The sequence below is a fragment of the Ischnura elegans genome, chromosome 2 (genome assembly GCF_921293095.1).
Source record: "Ischnura elegans chromosome 2, ioIscEleg1.1, whole genome shotgun sequence".
Taxonomy (NCBI): Eukaryota; Metazoa; Arthropoda; class Insecta; order Odonata; family Coenagrionidae; genus Ischnura; species Ischnura elegans.
Genome location: NC_060247.1, coordinates 28304885 through 28326879, shown reverse-complemented (window position 1 = coordinate 28326879; position 21995 = coordinate 28304885). Strand labels below are relative to the sequence as shown.

The window sequence follows — 21995 nt, the reverse complement described above, 5'->3', positions numbered from 1 at the left end:
TTAAAAAAATTATGCTCACGATGCCTATGCCTGGAAAATAATTATACAAAATTGAATAAATTTTTTACTCCGGTGATAACTGTAGTATATAAAATGTATATGCTCCAATTTCTCGTTACCTTTCCGTCACAATGATAAGATTATTCTTGAATTAAAGAAGAGAAAAATCTTTTTCCGGTAAAAAAAAATTGACAATCTACCTCCGAATGCCTTTTTTCTAATAATTTTAACGTATAAAAGATCTTTTTCCGGTTAACATTTTAAACGGACAATCTTCAATTTGCTCCATGCATCCTGACAGGTAGTAAAAACATATAAATTTGCAGAAATGGACGACAATGGTCAAATAACTAAGAAAGTTTAAAAAAATTCAGTTTGCAAATCTTTAAATCCGTTTACATGTTGCAAATCTTTAAGTCGTTAAGTTATTGCTGTCCCGGTAAACCAAGTTCACCCTAACCAGCCAGTTAGCAATGGATTATTTATTGTGCGCATTTGTTTGTGTTGTGGCAACATGTAAACCAATAGTGTATTATAATTTAATGACGGAACCTACAGCGTTTCCATTTATATTTAAACGGCAATACAGCTATTTATACTATAGATACACCATTTAAGGATGAATTTATATAAAAGATTATAACAAAAGATAATAACAATACTTCTCTTCTACCAGAATCACACTTTTGTGAAGCTGCTCCAAAAAAATCTTTACTGGCCAAAAAAATTAAATAACAGATGTTATGTCCCCAGGAGATATCATCAACGCATTACTAATTATCACAATTCACGAAAATACGATTGCACTGAAACACACGATCTGCATTTTTTGTAGAGACAACACATCAACTTAAAAACGCAGCACAGAAACAGGAAGTTTTCCTATACCCCTACTAAAATATTGTATAAACCTGTTTCAAATTTTTATACATTCTTATACATTGCCATGGTAATGTATATGAATGTATAAAAATTTGAAACAGGTTTATACAATTTTTTCAAAGGGGTAGGCATTTGTTTGTTTATTTATGTTGCTGGGTAATTAATCATTCACAATCCTCTTTAGAATTCTCAAAGAAATGTAAATTTAGATTATTCGATTAAAGCTTCTTTGTGTAAAGGGTAAGCTCGAAAAATTCACTTTCATGGAAGAAATAACTCCATCACAGGAAATCCCGCGCCAGATGACCAGGAGAGAGTACTGTTTTATTCCGCGGTTTTCCATTATATTCCGAGTATCGATAGAATAGCGAATGCTTGCTCAAAGGTTAAAGACAGCCTCTCCCATTACATTCTTGGTACTGTGAAGTCCATTTCAACTTGAGTGCAGTACATTAACTTATTGACGAACCAGTTGATGAGCCTTTGCGTATTAATGTTTTCGGTGTGAAAAGAATGTAAGTTAAAAGGTTAATAAAAAATTAACAAAGCTAAAATCATCTGGGTCATTACGTGGAGACCTTTTGAACCCACATAACACCAACTACAATAACGTTTATGGAAAAACCTCGCGAACGCATGAAAATACTCTATTGTGAAAGTGATCAGGTTGAAATTTGCGTTCAGTGGGTACCTCCTCCCTTTACTCAACCGACACCCACTCCTCTGCTCCGCTCGGGGAGATGATCGTGTTTTTACAGTCGGCAAACAATATCCTCCTCTCCATTTTCCTTGTTTGCCAAGCTCTGAATAAATATAGTAAGGTACAGTAGGTGCGCAGCAAGATCTAACAATTTATATATTTAGCGACGGTTTAACGCGTTAAAAATTCGGCGTTTATTTGGGATTGACGGATGTAAGTCAGTCAGAAAAAAATGTGCCGATAAGGTTGGTTTGTGAGGATGAGATTGAGCCTCGTCATATATAAGCACGAAAATTTTGAAAGTAATCTCCTAAAATTACAGTTTTATGTAAGAATTAAGCTTGGATCGAAACATATTATTTTTATAAGAACCTCCACATACTGCCAGTGCATAAAAAACCATGAGATTGATTTTTGATGTTTGAATGAACAGCCTACTCTACACGTTGTGTAAAAACTAAAAATCATGCTGGAATCAAGAAATAGACGTAACCGCTCGAGCATTACGAACAAATAGCCGTAAGCACTTGCGTGCTCGGCACCCAGGTTGGCCTTACTAAAATAAAATAAAGGCACTTTGTACTTTCCTCACCATTTTAATATTCTGCAACCGGTTTCTACGTGTTCTACGTCGTTTACTTATTTTAATATTCTGCAACCGGTTTCTACGTCATTTACTTATTTTAATATTCTGCAACCGGTTTCGACGTGTTCTACGTCATTTACTTATTTTAATATTCTGAAACCGGTTTCGACGTGTTCTACGTCATTTACTTATTTTAATATTCTGCAACCGGTTTCGACGTGTTCTACGTCATTTACTTATTTTAATATTCTGCAACCGGTTTCGACGTGTTCTATGTCATTTACTTCTTTTAATATTCTGCAACCAGTTTCGACATGTTCTACGTCATTTACTTCTTTTGATGTTCTGCAACCGTTCTCGACGTGTTCTTCTGGCCATGCCATGGCAGTCTAGCTTGAAAATGGCGTAGAACACGTCGAAACCGGTAGCAGAATATTAAAATAAGTGTAGAAAGTATAAAAAGTCTTTATTTTATTTTAGCATGCATAACTTCCACAAAGTTAATTCACCCTTCATCAACTTCATTAGAAACGCCAAGTTGACCTTGCTGGGCTATCGGTTGTAACCTTTTTGCTTGTCATGGCCTAATAATGATCATCATGGTCAAATCGCGAGAACCGTGGGCCAATTGTGAGAAATGGTCACAGAGGGTTTAGGGGACACAGAATTAATTGTGGCATGCCAGTGCCTCGATATCGTTTGCTAGTTTTGCAATGGAGAATCACTGCAGCGGGGAGATAGGCATTAACCGTGGCTTGCCACTGTTTGTCTCCCGTTTTGTGGGCAGGCTGTTTTTGGTCCGTTTTTTGCTCGCAACTGTACGCAATGTTGAGCTATAGCGCTAAGACCAATCCTAAAATGTGCGTCCTCAGATTCTGCGTGAAAGCGCACTAAGCGAAAATATGAGTATGTGGCCGATCAAGGCGAACGAACAAAAATTGTACTAATAAAAACATAGACACACGTAAAAAAGGAACACTCACAAAAAAACGTTCAGACGTTTCAGCGGATTGATCCGCTATCCTCAGTGCTGAAGGTGAACTGGTGCAGGCAGGGTAAGTTCCTCCAGTCGCCCTCCTTGGTGAGGTAGTGGGGGTGGAAGAAGGGGAAGGGGAGAGGGGGGGAAAGGGAGGGTAGGGTTTGTTTTGGCTTTTAATGGGCGATGTTTAGCCCGGGCGTTTCAAACGCCCTTTCAACCCAGATGTGGGCCATCTCCCTAGTCCTCACCTCGATGATAGTTGCCCTCTCTGGCAAAACTTCAATGAAGGTTAGGGAAAAACATTGGTCGAAAGTTCTGTTGTGTGAGGAAGTGTGAATGGGGATGGGTTCATGAAAGGGGGGAGTTTTGCAGGAGTGCCTGTGGTTATTCATTCGGATGGATATGGGTGTGGTACATTCTCCTATGTAGTAGGGGAGACCGGGGCACGTTGGCCATAGGGGCAGGATGGCCCAGTCGAGTTAATTCATACAATAGACACTGAATCGTGCTAGGAATCTATCAGAAGGTTGGTAGCACACTTCCCCTTTCTCCACAACACCATTATGACTGGCGGAGCAATTTTTGACAAGTTATAGCGATTAATTGTATTTGCGCGTGTTTCAGTAAAATTCTACTCCCAAGTAAAATGTGTGTTATTTAGGTTTTGATCAATTTGGGCCTAATAGTTGAGTACTATAATTAAAGCTCATAGTTTCAGGATAACTTCAGTGTGGCATACTATCTAAATTGCATCAGCGAGTTTTGTAACGAATAGAATTTATTGTAAACATGATTTCTTAAGGCCTGAAATTCCAGGCGTGTGAGATTTTTAGGTGGGGTGAGAGAATGGAGGAAATTGTGATCACTGATTCACCATCTCAATTCACCATCTCTTCAAAGAGCCACACAGAACCTCCATCATGCTCTCCTCAAACGAGAGTATCCAGAACCCCTGCTTAAAAAGAAAATACTCTCTCCCTCCGAACAGTACACCCCACGCACCAAAAAAGAACAAACCAGGAAACTTAATCTCACCACTACATTCTTCCCGGGCACTCAAAAAATTAAAAAAATATTAAAAGATCTGTACCCTATCATCAGCAAAAACAAAATCACGGCTGCTCTCCTTCCATCCTGCCCCTCCATTGCCTACAGAAGAGCACCTAACTTAGGTAATATTTTAAAATCCACCCGCCCCCTCCTACGGCACGCACTGCCCCCACTTTCCTCCCTGACTCCATGCAACCGCCCCCGTTGCAAATGCTGCCCCCTTCTACGCCCCACCACTTCACCTGTCATCAATAGATCCTCCTCCACACCGTCTTGCACTTCCTTCAACGTTGTATACAGGCTATTTTGTAATTTTTGCCCCCCGTACTACATAGGAGAATGTACCACACCCATATCCATCCGAATGAATAACCACAGGCACTCCTGCAAAATTCCCCCCTTTCATGAACCCATCCCCATTCACACTTCCTCACACAACAGTACCTTCGACCAATGTTTTTCCCTAACCTTCATTGAAGTTTTGCCAGAGAGGGCAACTATCATCGAGGTGAGGACTAGGGAGATGGCCCACATCTGGGTTGAAAGGGCGTTTGAAACGCCCGGGCTAAACATCGCCCATTAAAAGCCAAAACAAACCCTACCCTCCCTTTCCCCCCCTCTCCCCTTCCCCTTCTTCCACCCCCACTACCTCACCAAGGAGGGCGACTGGAGGAACTTACCCTGCCTGCACCAGTTCACCTTCAGCACTGAGGATAGCGGATCAATCCGCTGAAACGTCTGAACGTTTTTTTGTGAGTGTTCCTTTTTTACGTGTGTCTATGTTTGTTTGAAAATAATCCGATCCGAAGTTCAGCCGTACCCACAATAGCAGGTTCTCGGAATACCTATCGCACATCTTGTCTTCCACTACCCGACGAAAAAAATCTTCTATCACTTCATACTGTTTAATCTAGTTCTTTTATCTTTTCCAAATGGCCTTCCTACATAAGGGTGATAGAGTCCAAACATCAACTTTTTCAGATAAACAGTGTTCTTTGATTTTAAGCCATTTTTACAAGATTCTATGAATTGAAGATCATCTCATCAGTGACTCATCTCAAATCAGGTACGATTTTGAGGAAAGAAGTGCCTTGTTTTTCTTGGGGGAAAGCATCATACCAGATGATTCAGTTAGTTACGCGTAATTTAGAATGGAAAAATTCGCGAAGTTGCCGCTCACTCGAAAAGTTAGCGATGTCTTAAGAGAACCGATGGAAGCACCCAATTCCGTGGAGAACGAAGGAATGGTATACAGAGTCCTCTGTGAAAAATCAAGTGAAGCTGACAATCGTCATCGTCCCACAAAAAGGCTAGGAGCTAGGCTGCTCTGCCACTGATGACACGAAAATTAGGAAGGACACCTTCAGAAGGTAAAGCGTACGAGAATTCGACTCTTTCAACATTTTCACAATGGCTAATTGTAAATGAGTTTGAAAAAAAGTAACTCTTATTTTTTTGTTTTTCAAACCGTCACCTATTTCTCGAGGCATTAGCTGGGAAAAATCGATGATATTATCCCGTTTACACCCCGATCGTGACGACGATGGCTATTTTTTTTCTTTGCTATTCACGCAATTAGTGCATTGCGGGTAACACCGTAAAGTTATCACCGTGGCTAGTCCCGGTATACTTATACTATCTATTGCGATCTATAACTACACGATCTAAACAATCCTAAACCCAAAACGTCGTGTGGACTGGCGAACGTACCGAGTAAGTAATGAGAAGTCCTAAGGAGAGTAGGAGATATGAGAAGCCTCATGAAAACCTTGATAAGGAGACGGAACGACGCTTTATTATGAGACATGATGACCTGATGAAGACAATCGTCGAGGGAAAAGTGGATGGCAAGAACGGAAAAGGAACACCTTGAATAAAATAAATGAAAAAAGTAAAGAAGGAGATGAAAGAGATACGTAGGTGTGAAAAGATTAGCTGATAGGAGAATTGAGGGGAGAGCTGCATCAAACCAATATTAGGGTTGCTGACTAGTGATGAGGATAATGAGCTCACGAAATCATCGATTTACGAATTAAGTTTTAATGGGTCTCATAATTTTCCAAACAAGTACAAGTGATATTACTCATATTCAGTGGCGATCTTCTGCGTCCTTCATCTTATAATAATAATCACCAATGTATAAAACACATAAGCTGAAAATGAAAGAAATGGAAAAGATCATTTGAAATTGTGAGAAAGATAATTTATCTCACCTTAAGAGACGCCATAGTCTGAGGATCCAAGAAAAATAAGCGGTAAATTGAATTACGGAGTGAGTATTCTTCAAACTAGTGTTGAAAAATATCATTTGACGTAAAATTAAGGCTTATATATTCAATGTATGATGCTTCTCCGTATATTAACTTTATAAACCTTAGCCTCGTGAAAAACCTTAACAAGAAGAAGGAACAACCTTATAGGCCACATCTTGAGACATGATGGCCTGATGAAGACAATCGTCGAGGGGCAAGTGGATGGCAAGAACGGAAAAGACCTCGAACAAAATATAAGGAAATAAAGTAATAAGGTTGCCCGAGGCAACGACATCGCTCTCACCATTCTCACAGTAACATAATCAGGGTGCAGCTAATCCTCGGCTCACGAATGGGCCTCATGAGGTTTGTTTTAGTTTACACTCTTGAGAGCGATTCCTTATCTCAGTGAGTGGTTCTCCCAGAATGATTCAATAAACCGGAACTCTCATGTTGTCGCTAGCTCTTGAAAAGTGGGCTTTGGCGTTTTCTTCTTTTAAACCTTCGAGAGAATAAAATATTTTGTTTTTTCTTGGCAAATTTTATAAAAAAATAATCCTCGGAATTCTAGTCGATTAAGTTTCCTCAAGTTTCCACGAAGTGATAGATGATTTTCGATTTTTCCTGGTTACACCGCTCAAGTATTACCGTTGACTACAGTTTCGTCAGTGATCGTCCTGGCTTCTTCAGGTCGAAGGTGCCTTGAGCACCTGCAAAATTATAACTGCTAACCCACCAACTTGATTTTGTTTCCTCTCACAGTTATAAACTGGAAATGCTGGGTTTTAATGGGGGATACTTTTTGCACTTTTCAAATTACTCCTCCTCTTCGATCTTCCTCCACTCTGGAAATATTGCAGGTAGGGGAAATGTTAAGGAGAGGAAGGTGAATGGAGATTCTGCGTAGGAATAGGGTAGTTTCCTTCATCAAAGAAAGCGAAATGCATTGATTGCGATTCCTTACCCACCATTAGTGCATTCATAATATACAAATTATTTGGTTTTAGAAATCCCAGTTTAGACTAATGTTAATGGTCATTTTTAACCTCATTTGAAAAAGGCCAGATTGGCGCCAATATGATTCCACTCCACGTGAAGTCACAGGGACCTAGTTTCTATACGAGTAGATAGGAGGTTTACATTGTCTGAGATTACTAATGCATGCATGAGGCACAGGGCTCAGGGAAACATCTCTTAATAATCACACATTAAAAATACCTAAGTTCGGATAGTTTCCTTCGTTTGATAGGGGAATAATAATCCTTAATTAAGCCAAGCACTACCTGCTAGCAGGGTACTCAGCTACCTGCTAGCAGCCTGCGTCGTATCAACGCTCAAGCCTCGCCCCAACGTCACCTCACGAGGCGGCAGGGGGAACCAGGAATACGTCACACGGACTTTTCCCATCATTCCTACTTAACCGTCGCGTTTTCGCGCGCTTGAAATTTTCCACTTTTCGTTTAATCGCGAAAAATACATATCGTCATTCGAAAATCTAAGAGCGTGGAATGCGCACTCCAGTAGTAATAATCCTTCGATTTGGGCAATAAAAAATAATAGGAAACCACCCTATAAGCCATGATGGGCGTGTAAATAGGGTAGTTTCCTTCATCAAAGAAAACGAAAGACATTGATTGCGATTCGTTACCCACCATTACTGTATTCATAATATACAAATTATTCCGTATTAGAAATACCCGTTTAAACGAATGGCAATGGTCCATTTTTATTCTCATTTGAAAAGGTCCAGATTGGCGCCCATGCGATGCCACTCCACGTGACGTCACAGGGACCTAGTTTCTATACGAGAAGATAGGACTAATACATCGTCTGAGGTTACCAATGCATGCATGAGGCGTAGAGCTCAGGGAAACATGTCTTAATAATCACTTATTAAAACTGGCTAAGGTCGGAAAGTTTTCTTCGTTTGATAAGGAATTCATAATCCTTATTTAAGCCTAGCGCTACCAGTCAGCAGGGTACTCAGCTACCCGCTAGCAGCCTGCATCGTATCAGCGCTCAGCTTCGCCTCAAGGTCACTTCACAGGGCGGCAGCGGGAACCAGAAATACGTCGCACGGAGAGATTTCCCGGCATTCATACTTGCGCGTCGCGTTTTCGCGCGCTTGAAAATTTTCACTTTTCATTTAATCGCGAAAAATAGATATTGTCATTTAAAAATCTAAAAGCGTGAAATACGTACTCCAGGAGTAGTAATCTTTCGATTTAGGCAATAAAAAAATAATAGGAAACCACCCTATTGAGTATTAATATTTGCTTATTCCCACCTTATCTTTGTCCTTACTCCCTTTTCTGATATCAAGATATGGATTAGAGGCGTCAACTTAAAATCCGGAATCGCAATTCATGAAAAGAATTCGGCAAATGGAATGGAAGGTAAGGTACGACAAAAATAAATCTTCCATATTAGGTCATTCTCTCGTAATTTTAAATTAAGAAACCGCGACTTGCCACTCACTTTCCACAGAATGTGGGGTGATGCCATGAGCACCTTCGACCTTGAAGGACTGGGTGCACGGTACATTAACACTTACGAGTTAATGTATGTTTGCGTGAATGATTGTGATGGACCTGAATGGAACATGTACGAATGCATGAACCAAATTAGAACAGGCTCTATTTTCTGTTCACGCATTCGCACAAGTTGGGCGGTTGCACGGAGCATTTTGGCGTTTATTCTCGCGTTCATACATTTAGACATTAACCCTTACGTGTTAATGTGTCGTGTAACCAGGCCTTAATACGCCAGAAGGATAACTGTCGAAACGATCACAGTCAACGGTAATATTGGATGCGGTGAAACTAGAAAAAATGGAAAACCACTAATGTAGGATAGGCTGAATGGGGAAGATATTCCTCTTTTCGCTGTAACTTTTCTTTCTCTTCCATCTACCGAATTATACACAATAATTTTAACACTGTTTCTATGCGAACGACACTATACCCTGAGTAAATCCAGCTTTATACACATGAAACCCCCAGCAGAGAAGGACGCGAGAATTACTGCAAAGATAAATCAGCGAAACCTTTGCTGTGGTATTTGATGGAGGCGATAGAATCAAAAGGCAATTTGCGCAATGAGGTGAGGGTAGAGAGAAACCCAGCGTCGGTACTACCCTGCACCAAACAAAAGGCGCTCAGAGGACCACAGCTTAAAGTCTCATATGAGGGACGGATTATTGTATCTGAGTCTCCCTCCACGTAGCACGAGATCACCCTTCCTCGAAAATTGACATCCAAGCCCGATTCACATCCAAGGACTTGAACTAACCAAAACCAACCCGATCCCCTCCATTATCCTGGCCTTTGTTGACAATTATATCCCTTGAATCAGTGAATGACATTCGATGCAGAACAAAATAAAATTAGTGTATTATCGTAGAAAATTGCATGTTTTTCTTTCAATATGGTAAAATTCCACCCCAGCATGCTTAGATCTCCTGATTTTTAAAGTATTGTGGATTATTTATTGGAATGTTACTCGGGAATTCCACCGGGTCAGGTTCTCCAACTCCATCTCAGACGATGTAGGAGTTGTCCATCGTCATCCGGGCATCTCAGATCGTCGTACATCGAAACGTTGCGTCCGCCTAGATGGAGTTGGAGAAACTGACCCGGTGGCATTCCCGATTAACCTTCCACGATTCTATACGCCGGGAAAGCCTGCGATCATTCTTAATGGATTGTTTGCTTGGACCAATATTCTCAAATTAATTTCTGAATGTGACAGTTGTGCCGAAGAATGGAACATTTTTTTCAAATTTCGAGCGGAAAGAAAACATCGATTGAGACAGCCGCGCGAATATTACATTAATAATTCGAAAAACAGCCTCTCTCGAAAAGTTAGTGGTGTTATCAGACCTTAATTTTATGCAATAATTAATTGGCCAAGACCTGATGATGGTGTAAAGATATACCGAAACTTTGCCGGAGGCGATACAAAGAACCATAGAACATACTGTTTCCCTAAACCTATGCCTCGAACACAATAAATAGCGATTCACATACTTGCGGCCATAACGATGAAAAATTGATTAAAAACCGGTTGAAAAGAGGGAACAAGAGAACGCTCCGAAACATCCACTTTTTGTAGCAGCGAAATACGTCAGTGACAGGTAAGCGAGGACGGTAGCAGCGAATGACATCTACAACTTTTCACGCTGCTTCGATGAGAGGGTATAGAATCTCGAAAGACTCCATAACTCCATCCAATGGATCGAAAAATACGGAGAAAACCGATGAAAGAAATTACGCTTATATTTTATTTTTTCGATAGTCGGACATGGATATGAAAATTTCGCAAACGACTCCAATATCCTGTCTTTCCTTTTCTCACATTCAATGACTATATGCAGATATAACCAATTATAAACAAACATATTTTCACCGACTGATTTTTTCGAGAACAGAAAGTGACGATGGAAAAATCAACGAAATCCAAGACATGTGTTACTATATTAAATAAGGTCTCATTTGACCTGAGCGCCAGTTTTATTTTCTTGTCGATTGTGTCAGTGCTTTAAAAATAAAGAGGCCCGTATTTCGATTCATCGCCTACTCCTCGAACTATTCGCCGTGAAAAATCGACGGCCTCATACGCATATGGCAATTACCTCTACAATTGACCTCTTGCGCAGATAAGATTCACTTCGCAAACTCATGCCGAGCAGTTCACCATTTGAGCGGTCAAGAACTCCTCGACCTTGTGTAGAGGCTTCGTTTGGTTCAATGCTCTTAGCTCTCTGGTCAGCGATTCCTTTCGTAAACGAAAAGTTCTCTCATGACGAGTAAGTGAGAAATAACTAATGACGTCACCAACTCTTGAAAGCTATCGCGTTTTCTTATTTTATACTTACAATATTATGGCTATGCATGGAAGATTTTTTTTGTCATAACTTATCTTCCTTTCCATTTACCGAATTCCTTTTAACGAATCGCGATTTCGGATTCAAGTGAACGACCCTATTCTTTATCTCGGTGATTAAAAAATGGAGAAAGGACAAAGATACAGTGAGAGTAGGCAAATATTTCCCCTCGATGTACACGCCAATCATTAATAATTCGTACGTAAAATCTCCTTTCAACTTCATCTCATTAAAATCTCTCTTACCTGCAATATTTTCCAAAGTGAAGGAAGAACAAAGGGCAGGAATAATTTTCAAAATATGAGAAAAATATAACAAGTATCCCTAATTGCATTCCTGTATGCTCACAGTTTATAACGGTGCTTGATAATAAAAAGTCAACATGAATGAGTCTGCACCAATATTTCGCACACGAGTTTATTAAGTATTTCAGCTTCAGCGAATGTAACAAGCGAAAATATTCCCGGCGAAAAAAATCAGAGCAAACGATTTTATACATCAAATAATACGTGTACTAATTAAACTTTCTCATTAGCATTTCATTTTTGTAATGCAGTATCTGAATAAACTCACCAAATTTAATAAAAAAATCCTCCACTCTCTCATCACACTTATTTCATTTAGAGTTACGGAAATGCTGAATAAACACATGAAATGTGATACAAAAAACCTCAGCGGTGCCCACCAATTTTTCATCCCCCATCCCTTCCCGCGGCCTTCTCCAGAGCGAATAATGGCAACAACAATGAGAGCAATGAAAGGAACGCTCTCCCCAGCTTCGAGAGCGCTCTCTGAATACCTGGAACACGGTGACGCATAAAGATACGACATCGAAAGGCGTTCTGCGCATGTGCCGAATCAATCTCCCTCACTCTCTTCATCACTTTCCTCGCTTCTCCTGGGCGTCGCCTCTTGCCGAGGCGACGGAGGAGAAGCCGGAGGAAGAGATGGGGGAGTGCGAGCGATGTGAGGCACGGGAGTCAGGCAATGGGCTCTGTGGAATGGGAAGCCCTCACGACGGAAAAGAGGGGAAGGGATTCGCACAGGGGAAGGAAAGAGGGGGATGAGGAGGTAAGAGGAGATACGAGTGGAGAGGGTGGGGGACGAGGAAAACCGGGAGAGAAGAGAGGGGAAGGCTATCAGGTTGGTGGGGTGGGTTGGGGAAGTCCGGAGGGGAGAGCTATCGCAGAGACCCAGCCCCCCTGGCTTCAGTTGCCCTCAAACAGTCGGGCTCACAGCACGCCACGTAAACGAAATACCATCCGACTTTCTCCTCGGTTACTGAGGAGCGATAGAGGCTTTCGGAATTTTAAAAGACTAGAGTGAACAAAACGGAGAGGATTTTTGCCAACCCTTTCACGCAAACCCAATCCCAGAAATCTACAGGATACCACTGTAAACATCGCTGGACCGAGTGAGAATTAGGGAGCGATAGTTCAAGGACGTTTGGCGTGTCGGTCAGCGCGTGACTCGTACGGCCCCGTCGGGACGGAACAGTAACCTGTGGCTTTCCGTGATCGGGCGCTCTTGGCTTCGTAGTGAATGTGTTGGTGAGTGCTGCGAAGGGAAACTTGGTGAACGTGGAACAAGTGTTGGCGGTGATTTGTGTGGAATTAGTGACTTGAGGAGGCAAGGACGGAGACGGCTACTGTTTTCATCAAGCAGGTGAACTGTGGCGTTCATCAGCTTTCTCGTGGGTACATGGACGTTGACACCCGTGACGTCAAAGATCTCCGGTGATTAACGTGGAGGACCTTGGAGGCGTTTGGCGAAGGAATCCATACCAAACAACCTTCTAGTAAGTTGATATCCCAACGCCAAGAGCGAGCCAAAAGTACTCGAGTACCCAAGAGGTAATCGAGTCCTCAGATTCGTACAGTGGTCATAATCATCCATCAATCATTTGGGTATTCGAGTTCCCCCTCTAATGCATACATAAACTCCTACAAATCATGCCCTGAAGGTATTCGAATACTTCCAAGGTATTCAAGCACTGAGTACCAATGCACTCGGAATATTACAGTTATCACGCTAAAAGACATTGACCATGACGAGAAGACAAGTATCTACCGACCTACTGAGAATGCTTAATTTCTTCCGTGAAATAACGGAGATTACTTCGACGAATGCAGCCTGGGTTACGGGTTATTTACCACCCTATATCCATCTATTTCGCTGGAAAAGGGATTACTTAGACGAAAACATCGATTATTATCTTGAGTGCTTGTATTAAGGTCCAGCCAACTGGCAGTTCACAAGCGCCTTATCAATAAGCGAGGTCCTTGCCGCGCCGGATGTCGCGGCCTCCGTCACAAACAACCCACCCACCGCACGCCCGTGGCATTGTTGTTTTGATGATCTTCGGACGTCGTAACGACATGTGACGCTTCGGTCTCCGTCCACGGACGCTTAGTGCAGCCCCGAGCGATTTTTCCCTCTTTCGAGTAAGGCTAATGCCCTACTTTCCCTCTAGTTTGAACCTACACATAAGCAGCTAGGAGCGCACGTGAATGCGTGTAGGCATGAAGGAACTATCGATCTTGCCACTGAATAACAGGGTTATAATCACAATGGCCTAGTTATAAATGATTTATTTCGCTTTCCTGTGGATTTCTGCACTTGCACTCACTCTAACCTAATTGGAGTTTGGCCTCCTCGTGTAGTCTACACTAATAATTTCCTTCGTACTACTGACCTTTTAATTGAGCATGAGTCATTATTCTAAGACTTCTCTTCCAGTTACACTAATGTAAAGCATTTTTCTCAGGTTCTATTATTCATCCCTCGCATGGGTTACTCATAGCCTTTAGGCTAATATAACTTTATATTTAAAGAAAAGCGAACGTCCAGCAATAACAAGGAAGATATCTTTCACATGAAGCCTCTCATATCTAGATGCGATGGAAGAGATAAAGTATCCGAGACGGATTGCCCAACAGATGAGTGCAAAAATAACTTCTTCACAAGAAGGATGTGCTTTGGTATTAGAGTACCTGAATTATCTCTTCACCTTCTCCCTCCTTGCTTCAACAAGGCAGATTTCCTTAAGTTTTCCTAACGTTGCTGGGTTAGCAAGTGGTTGTTTTACGTGCGTTATAGGTAAACCGTTTGTCAAATTCCAGTCCTTATCACCTTAAGCATCATTAAGGCCCCGCAACGGTCATCGACGTCGATAAATTCTTCCAGGAGAAATGAGGGACAGCGTGGGAGCGTATTTCTTTTACCTGGGTTCGAATGTCCGCAGGAGCTTGGGTACTGACTACTGACCACGTTAGGGAGGAGGGGCGCCCGGTTGCCAATCCTTGTGGGTCAGACTATTATTCTAAAGATTAAAACTACCCTTGTGTTATTGTCGGGGAGAACTTCGGAAGAGCATTTTGTACGTCGAATGTAACCGGTCGTTATTTACTATCCGTCTCTCACCAAGAGAAAGGTTACACCGGCGGCAGATCTCAATCCTAACTTCCTTCCCACCACTTGTGGTACTGGCTAATTTCCTAGGCAGAAGTAGTTTTGAGAGGTATTCGGTCCCCTTCCTGAGAACTTGGAGAAGAAAAGTGTAGAAAATGTTTGCGACTGCTAGAATCAAAACAAATATTTTTCGCGTACCTATGTTATTTTATAAAAATAGCCGTCATAGAAGACATCCATCGAAGTTTATTAACATTACGTGGAATTTGGAAAATGAGTCCTTATATTTTTTTAATTTCATATATTTCTAGTTACTTAAGCCCACCGTGACTCCATTTTCATGCAACTTGAATGGCAGAATTATTTAGCTGGTAATTCAACAGTCAAGGTTCAAGTTCATAATTCTATTTGTATAATGAGTTTTATAGTAAAGGAAGCATGATACGCGTTTTCTTCAATACGACGCATTCTATCTATCACTTATTAACTTTTTTTGTTTTCTTATACATCCATCAAAACCAAATTAAGCTAATAATTTCTAATGTTGTAGAATAATTGAGATAAATATGGTGCAAAAAGACTATTCTTTTGTGGCCATCAGTGGATTGCATACAATTAGAAGAGCGCATTTTAATTTTTTAATAAAAATTATATGTAATTCTTTCGGGGCTACCTCACGAAAGAGGATCTGTTGGATGAGAAGTTAATGTCGTGATTGTCTAACAGTATTAACGAATCGACAGGTTAACCTTCGCGGCATACTTCTCGCTTACCGTCCTCTTCCATTACCTCAAAAAAACGCAGGAATGAGTGAAGACAGGAGGAGACTCAAGTACTTTGCGTTTAAAAGACTGGTAATTCGTTCCATGACTATAAATGCATCTTAAGTGGAGCTTAAATTATAATGCATGATTACTCAAGACAAAAATTAACTTACCCCGATACCCTAAGAGGTAAAATTTATTATGAGGTATTTCTATTTTCAATACCTCACGATGCGTCGATTTTTTTGATAAACGATGGCCATGATTGAGTTATAAAACCGAAAAATTTCTTTTGCTAATGAGAGTTACAGCATTAACATGATTTTTTTCAGGCATTGACCTATGGTATGATTAATCTCAAGTAACTACCGCCCACGAGCCGTTCGTGAGAACGGGGCCAAACCGGGACGAGTCATGCAGAATAAATCTGGAGATTCGCGGAGGTCGGCCAATGTGTTTATTTACTCCTGTCGTCCCTCGCGAGAAACGGATTCCTGATAGGAGAGGAAAGCGTAGGATCACCCGCCGCGGTAGTAAAAGAAAGAAACTCCGCTTGGAGCGATGCCTTTGCCGATGATGACGTCTTCGGATTGCCAATTCTTCCTGTGCGCGTGGGTGTGTTTTGGAATATGCAATCGGCCATCGTCACGGAATATGTCTTATGTTTTCCTTTCGGCATGACGTCATAGTGACTCTCTCAAATGTATGAGAACGTCAGACTGTCGGGGAAAGTAAGAGGCAACGCACTGTTGCCATGAGAAATTAATTCCGCTCGCACAGGAAACCAGAATCCTTCTGGGCGATGTGTCTCACATTAAATATCTGCTTACATGCTTCTCAAAACAAAAAAATATTTTGCCGTATGCATATACATATATTTCAACGCAAGTTGGGTGAACAAAGAACGGTTTGAGGACGTTGCTGAGGAATTGGACCGATTTATCTTCCTATAGGCTCTGCTTCTTAGGCCAAAGTACTTGATTTATCGACGATCTGCTTAATTTTCAACGCTCCATAACATTCGTAATCCAAATATCTACGTTTTGTGTATTATTAGTGAATGAGTGCGTGTCAGAAGTCCACCACGCTGATAAATTTCAACTCTAGGATCAGTGTTTCCGTCTCAAAGCGTAATCATCAAGGCACTTCAACTGTGTTCACCACTTCACTCGATTTGAAAGATAGAACTGCCTTAGAAATATGCGAGGAATCATGCAAATAATTATAGTTAATTGTTAGAAATAAGAAAATCGAACAGCGTTCCGCTTGATTATCTTTTATTTCACTTTTATATTTGCGGTGTTTTTTGTCATCATAAATTCAACTCTTTCAGGCTAGTCAAAAAACAAAAAACTCTCCAAGGATTTGGTCACATTATCATTGCTTATCAATCACTCCCATCGATAGTTTTATGATTTATAATATATGTGATAGTTACATATGGTTCTCTGTACTTCATAACAGAGTTCCACTCGACGTTGTCTTAGACTTCATCGAATAAGTCGTTTTATATTTTCATTATCGATGCACCGCTTTGAAGTTATAATCAGTCAGAAAATAGAAACTGTTTACCAAGTAAATGTAAAACTAAACAATTGAAAAAGTAAATGTAAAACGAAACAAATTATGATTGTTTATCAATAACTTCCATCGATTGTGTATCAATTTATTATATACAGCCGAATAACCGGAGTTACGCTAGGCCGTCTCAGCATCATAACCTGGATGTGAATGCGCTCGAGAAAAACGAGCCAACGTGATTCTTGGAATAGCGAAGGTTAACTGCTATTGCGACAGCGTCTGTCGGCCGATACGCAGCTGCTCGGTGAGGACGTGATAGGAGAGTGTAAATCATTGTGGAAGGCATTATTCCATCGCATGGAAACGATGCCCATCCATGAAAGTGTCTCTCTCAATTGAAATGAGGTCCTTTAAATTAAAGTTGTCCGGAAAATATTCACGCCGAGAATAAATCCACGGCGAACGCGAAAGTATGGCGAAAATGGTTAAATGAGCTCCGCTATTTTTTTTTCTTTTTGAATTATTTTGGACGAAAAACTGATGACATCCTTAACTTGACTAAACCATCCAAAAATTCCCGGTCAAAATAAAAACGTTGGAAACTTTTTATTTAAGTTTTCTGAATTGGAGTTACCTGGACTGGGTACGTAGATTTTCAGTTGTTTGGGTTGCATTTTCCAAGGCCTTAGTTCGCCGATGTGTAAGATAGCACCTTTCTTTTTGCTTCCTTCGTCTATTTTTTTATTAGCCTCTTGAACATGGGTTTCCGCCTTTAACTCTCCTTGGAGAATTTTCTGCCATATTCTTCATCATAAATCGATATTTATTTTTAAGGTGAACGTTTGCCCATTTTTCACGACGTTGAACATGGCCGATTACAAGATTATAACTTCATATTTCTTTAGTTTTTGTCATTTTCTTGATATAAAGTATCATTAAATTCACAGTTTACTCCCTCGAAAAAAGCAGTGGGAAACGTAAATTCCACCTCCAAAAGCAGGATTTGAATGTTTTTCGACGAAGAGTACACCTGGAATGGAAATTTCAAGAAAATAATACGATGCCTCATCGTCATTACCGGCATTATTACTTATGTCACCTCATACAGCCTGCGAATTAATGGAACTTGGAAACGTGATTATATATTTCCGTGATTTGATGAAGACCGTGATGTATGCAATTACCAAAAACAAAATTTATAAGTTAGTGGGGAAATTTCGGAGGCATAAAAGATCGTCTCTTACATTTCAACCACACCGGAAAGACTGGGCGCTGCTAGAACCTGGAGACGTATTTCTTCTTTTTTTCCCGGATTTGATTAAGTCTCTGGACGAGAGCAGGGTCGGCGATATTATGAGATCACACCGTCCGTCGGCATCTATTCCGCGAATTGGAGGAGCGCTGCGGAGGCGCGCGCTTGCCATTGGTCGTAAAGCGAGCGCGATTTGTGGGCTTGACTTTTCCGCGATGTTGCCGCTCCGACCACCCAGTACCCCTCGAAGACTGGTCCGTCGCGGAGACTTCGGGTCGGCTATCCTCGCATTCGGCTATCAAGATAGGCCCTCCTCATTTTAGAGACGCCCGGGTGCGAATATTTCTACCGGATATCCTCTTGCCCAGTCTCACACCAGTACACCAGTGGGTTGATCCATTTCCCGGTAAAATGAAAAAAACGTTACCAAGTTGTCAAACACAATGTAATTTTCTCCTCGATTGAAGTCGACCCAACACTGCACTGTAATCGCGCTGAGACCTCATACTCTCCCCGCAAATAAGTTGATCAGGTTGATCGGCAAACTCAACGCGATCGTCCAGTAGGAAATCCAAGCACCCTACATCATGCGAAGGAAATGTTATGAACCCATTAAGGATGAGTTTGATTAGTCCATTTTAATACACAGGAAAGATAAATCATCTTTTCAGTCGGTATAAAAAGATCCGAGCTAAGTATTTTTTTGCATGAAAAGTGTTAATAATTTTCATTCATGAAATGAAACTCCTCCGAGGAACGACCACTACCATCTATTTCATGAATTTTGAAAGATTGCTATCATAAAGAATGTCTTGAAAATTGGATTTTTAAAATTTATCCCTTCAAGACAAACGTGAATAAAATTTACGGGAAATCCTTGTTTATTTATGACATCGAACTAATCGCTAAAATATGGCTGAATGACAATATTAACATATCAATAATCGTATCGCGGACTTAAATTTTCCATTTATCACGCTTTCACTAATGTAAGGATATTTTTATAGTATGTTAGAAGTTCTGGGAATCAAATGTAGATTCCTCAAAAAGACAAATATTTTTTTTATTTTGAAATTTTCCCTTTTTTGCCGAAGGATGCTCATACAAATGAATCTAATGGTAGTAAATAACTTTCCTGATGATTATCTTAGTGTCACTGCTTGGTTTACTAATATGCTGAACGCTCACAAAACTACGGCGTAATACATTGCCTTTTTATGAAACTTAAGTTTCCCACTATGAGATCTTAGCGTCGGCCATACTTCAGTAATTTCAAGCGAATTCAGTACTATAGTGGGGAAAACACGCTTCCCCTGGATTTTAAAATAATATTTTGAAAGTAATCATCACATCACATCATAGGTATCATTGTCACTGTACAAAAATAATCACCTTTACTATCCTCCCGAAATACCATCAATATTCTAACAATAGTGTCTGATTATTTTATAATTTTATAGATTTAAGGCAATGCTTGTGCTTGCGATTTTAGCTCGTAGCTTTTACCAGTTTCTCCACTTACTGATTTGCCGTTAATTTTGGCCTCAAAAAAGCAAGCAAACTGATTAACCTTCTCCTGCATGCTGTTCTTGTGTCAAGTAAACACTACGCAAATTTAACCCCAAGTTTATCGCAAAAACTCAGGCTGGAGTCTCTATCTCACCGTGGACAAGAGATAACTCTTTCCACAGTGATTGAATCACCGCTTTTCCCAATAAAAACATAACGGAGCTCGGTTTATTTCCTCCAGTTTGTAAACACTAATTTCAATATAAATATTCTGAAAATAGAACCAAAACATAGTAATCATTTGAATAAAAAGGAGGGACGCAAGAGTCTCGATACATTCAAATGTCGAAAAATATGCAGGCTCGTGTATTGGTGTCTAGTACTGTTAATCCGTAAGAAATTTTCAAAAATAGAGCGTCCCGCAAATCATCATAATATTTTATTAGTTAGTAGAATTTTAATGATAGCGTTTGAAACACTTGGGGTGGAGATAATAACAGCCTCCAAGAAAAATAGCATTGACTAAAATGTATTATTAAAGTACAGTGAAAACATATTTCACTATATCTGATAGACCCCTTCAAGTGCACAGTGAAATATAAAGGAGCTGAAAGCATACGATGTCTGAGCATAAAATTAAAAAAACTTAATAATGGGCTTAAGATGGAGTAGCAGAAGTGATGAACGCTTTGAAAAATTTTCACTCTATTGACGCGTGTAAAAAATTTGATCGCGGTGATTGGAACGGTATAAGTTTCGCATGGATAGCTAATACAAGGAAAGCGGACTTTTCTGTAGTTTCCAACAACCAGTTCTCATCGTTCCCCAGGCTTTTCTGTCCACGTGGACGGGGAAACGCTTATTGAAACGCAGTAGCGGATACAGAAAAAAAACTTGAGGGGGTGGGCGCAAAATATTTCTTAAGCTACCTTTACTTTTATCGGAATGAAAAATATGTCGCATGCAAAGTTTGAGAAAGTTTCGTGTAAGCTGATTTTATGCGTGTACAAAATTATGCTATCTTATGATATAAAAAAGTTACAAATGTGGTTCTGCAATGTTAGGCAATGCAGGTGGCCCCGCAAGGGGGAGGCGTGCGCCCCCTGTGCCCCCCATATGTATCCGTCACTGTTGAAAGAGCATGTTGTTGAAAACTTACCAGGTAACGAACACCGCTTTATGCCTCGAAAAGTAAAATGTCGTCGTGGAAGTCTTAGTGTGCCTACATCTAATCCCACGTTGCGGATGCTGGATTGAAATTCACGTCGCGAGGCTGTCCCTTCGAGATGATATTTCGGAGTAGACGAAGTCTTCCAGGAAATTCAGCGCTTCCCTTCGAAGAATTTCGCGAAGTTCAACGTGTACCGAGTTTACGGTCCACCCCAGACGTCCGTTTGCGGAAGTCGCTATAACCAGTTTCCTCTCCCGCCACGGCAGGAATATCGCCTTCATCGTTGATTTTTCCACTAACATCAAGCGGTTAGCTCACGAAGTGGGAACACTGATGCGAACAATGTCGTTACAGTGGCATCTGGCTTCTCAAATCGTTACCCCGGGTTCAAATCCCGGTGGTGGGAGAAATTTTTCATAGATCCCTGTTTGAGCTTTTTGAGGAGGGCACTGCAAGCACATCACTCCCAGAGTCCTCTGGATGGCAGTTCTCTACACTACTCCCTCATAGGGTCAACTTTGTAGTGTATTATCAACAATCCAGAGGACTCTGATCACTCCGTTCGGAACCGGATAACAGCCAATGTGATGCGAAGGCCAATCAATTGACACACGGGGTATAATGTTGGACACAAACAAGGACCACTTCAAACAATAGTGACCGCGCAAAGGAAAATCACCTTAAGAGTTTTAATTACACTAGAATCAATCGTATATCTAACGGAGAGGTAACTCTGATGTAAACGAAGCAATTGTATACGCGCATATTTTGCGGGCTCGTAGCGGATAAAAGGTTTTGGTTCTGCCGGCTTTGCGGTTAACGACTTTTTTCACATCCTGGACGCGTATTTACCCAAGTTAACTTCAGTAAGACACAACATTTCAACTATTTAACACGTTTAAGGGTAGGCCAGTAAAAAAATTCACCGGCTAACGGACAACCAAACGGCTCCAGATCTTGGTTTTTGGGGATATACAGTCGCCAGTTCAAATCGGTGTTAACATGATATGAGGACGGAAAATAAGTCCATCAT

At 40.8% G+C, this 21995-nt stretch overlaps 1 protein-coding gene and 1 long non-coding RNA gene across 4 annotated transcripts in view; one reads left to right on the top strand and one right to left on the bottom strand.

Annotated features, from left to right (window-relative positions):
* The first annotated feature begins 12541 nt into the window (after window positions 1-12541).
* LOC124153499 overlaps window positions 12542-21995 on the top strand; it is a 64398-nt gene continuing 54944 nt past the window's right edge. For all 3 annotated transcript variants that reach the window (XM_046526701.1, XM_046526702.1, XM_046526703.1), the window contains exon 1: window positions 12542-13132. The gene's annotated coding sequence lies outside the window, so the exon portion shown is untranslated. The remainder of the gene's footprint in view (window positions 13133-21995) is intronic.
* Window positions 17622-21995, bottom strand: part of LOC124153501 — a 66815-nt gene continuing 62441 nt past the window's right edge. The window contains exon 3 of the long non-coding RNA XR_006863667.1: window positions 17622-18060. This is a non-coding gene — a long non-coding RNA (uncharacterized LOC124153501). The remainder of the gene's footprint in view (window positions 18061-21995) is intronic.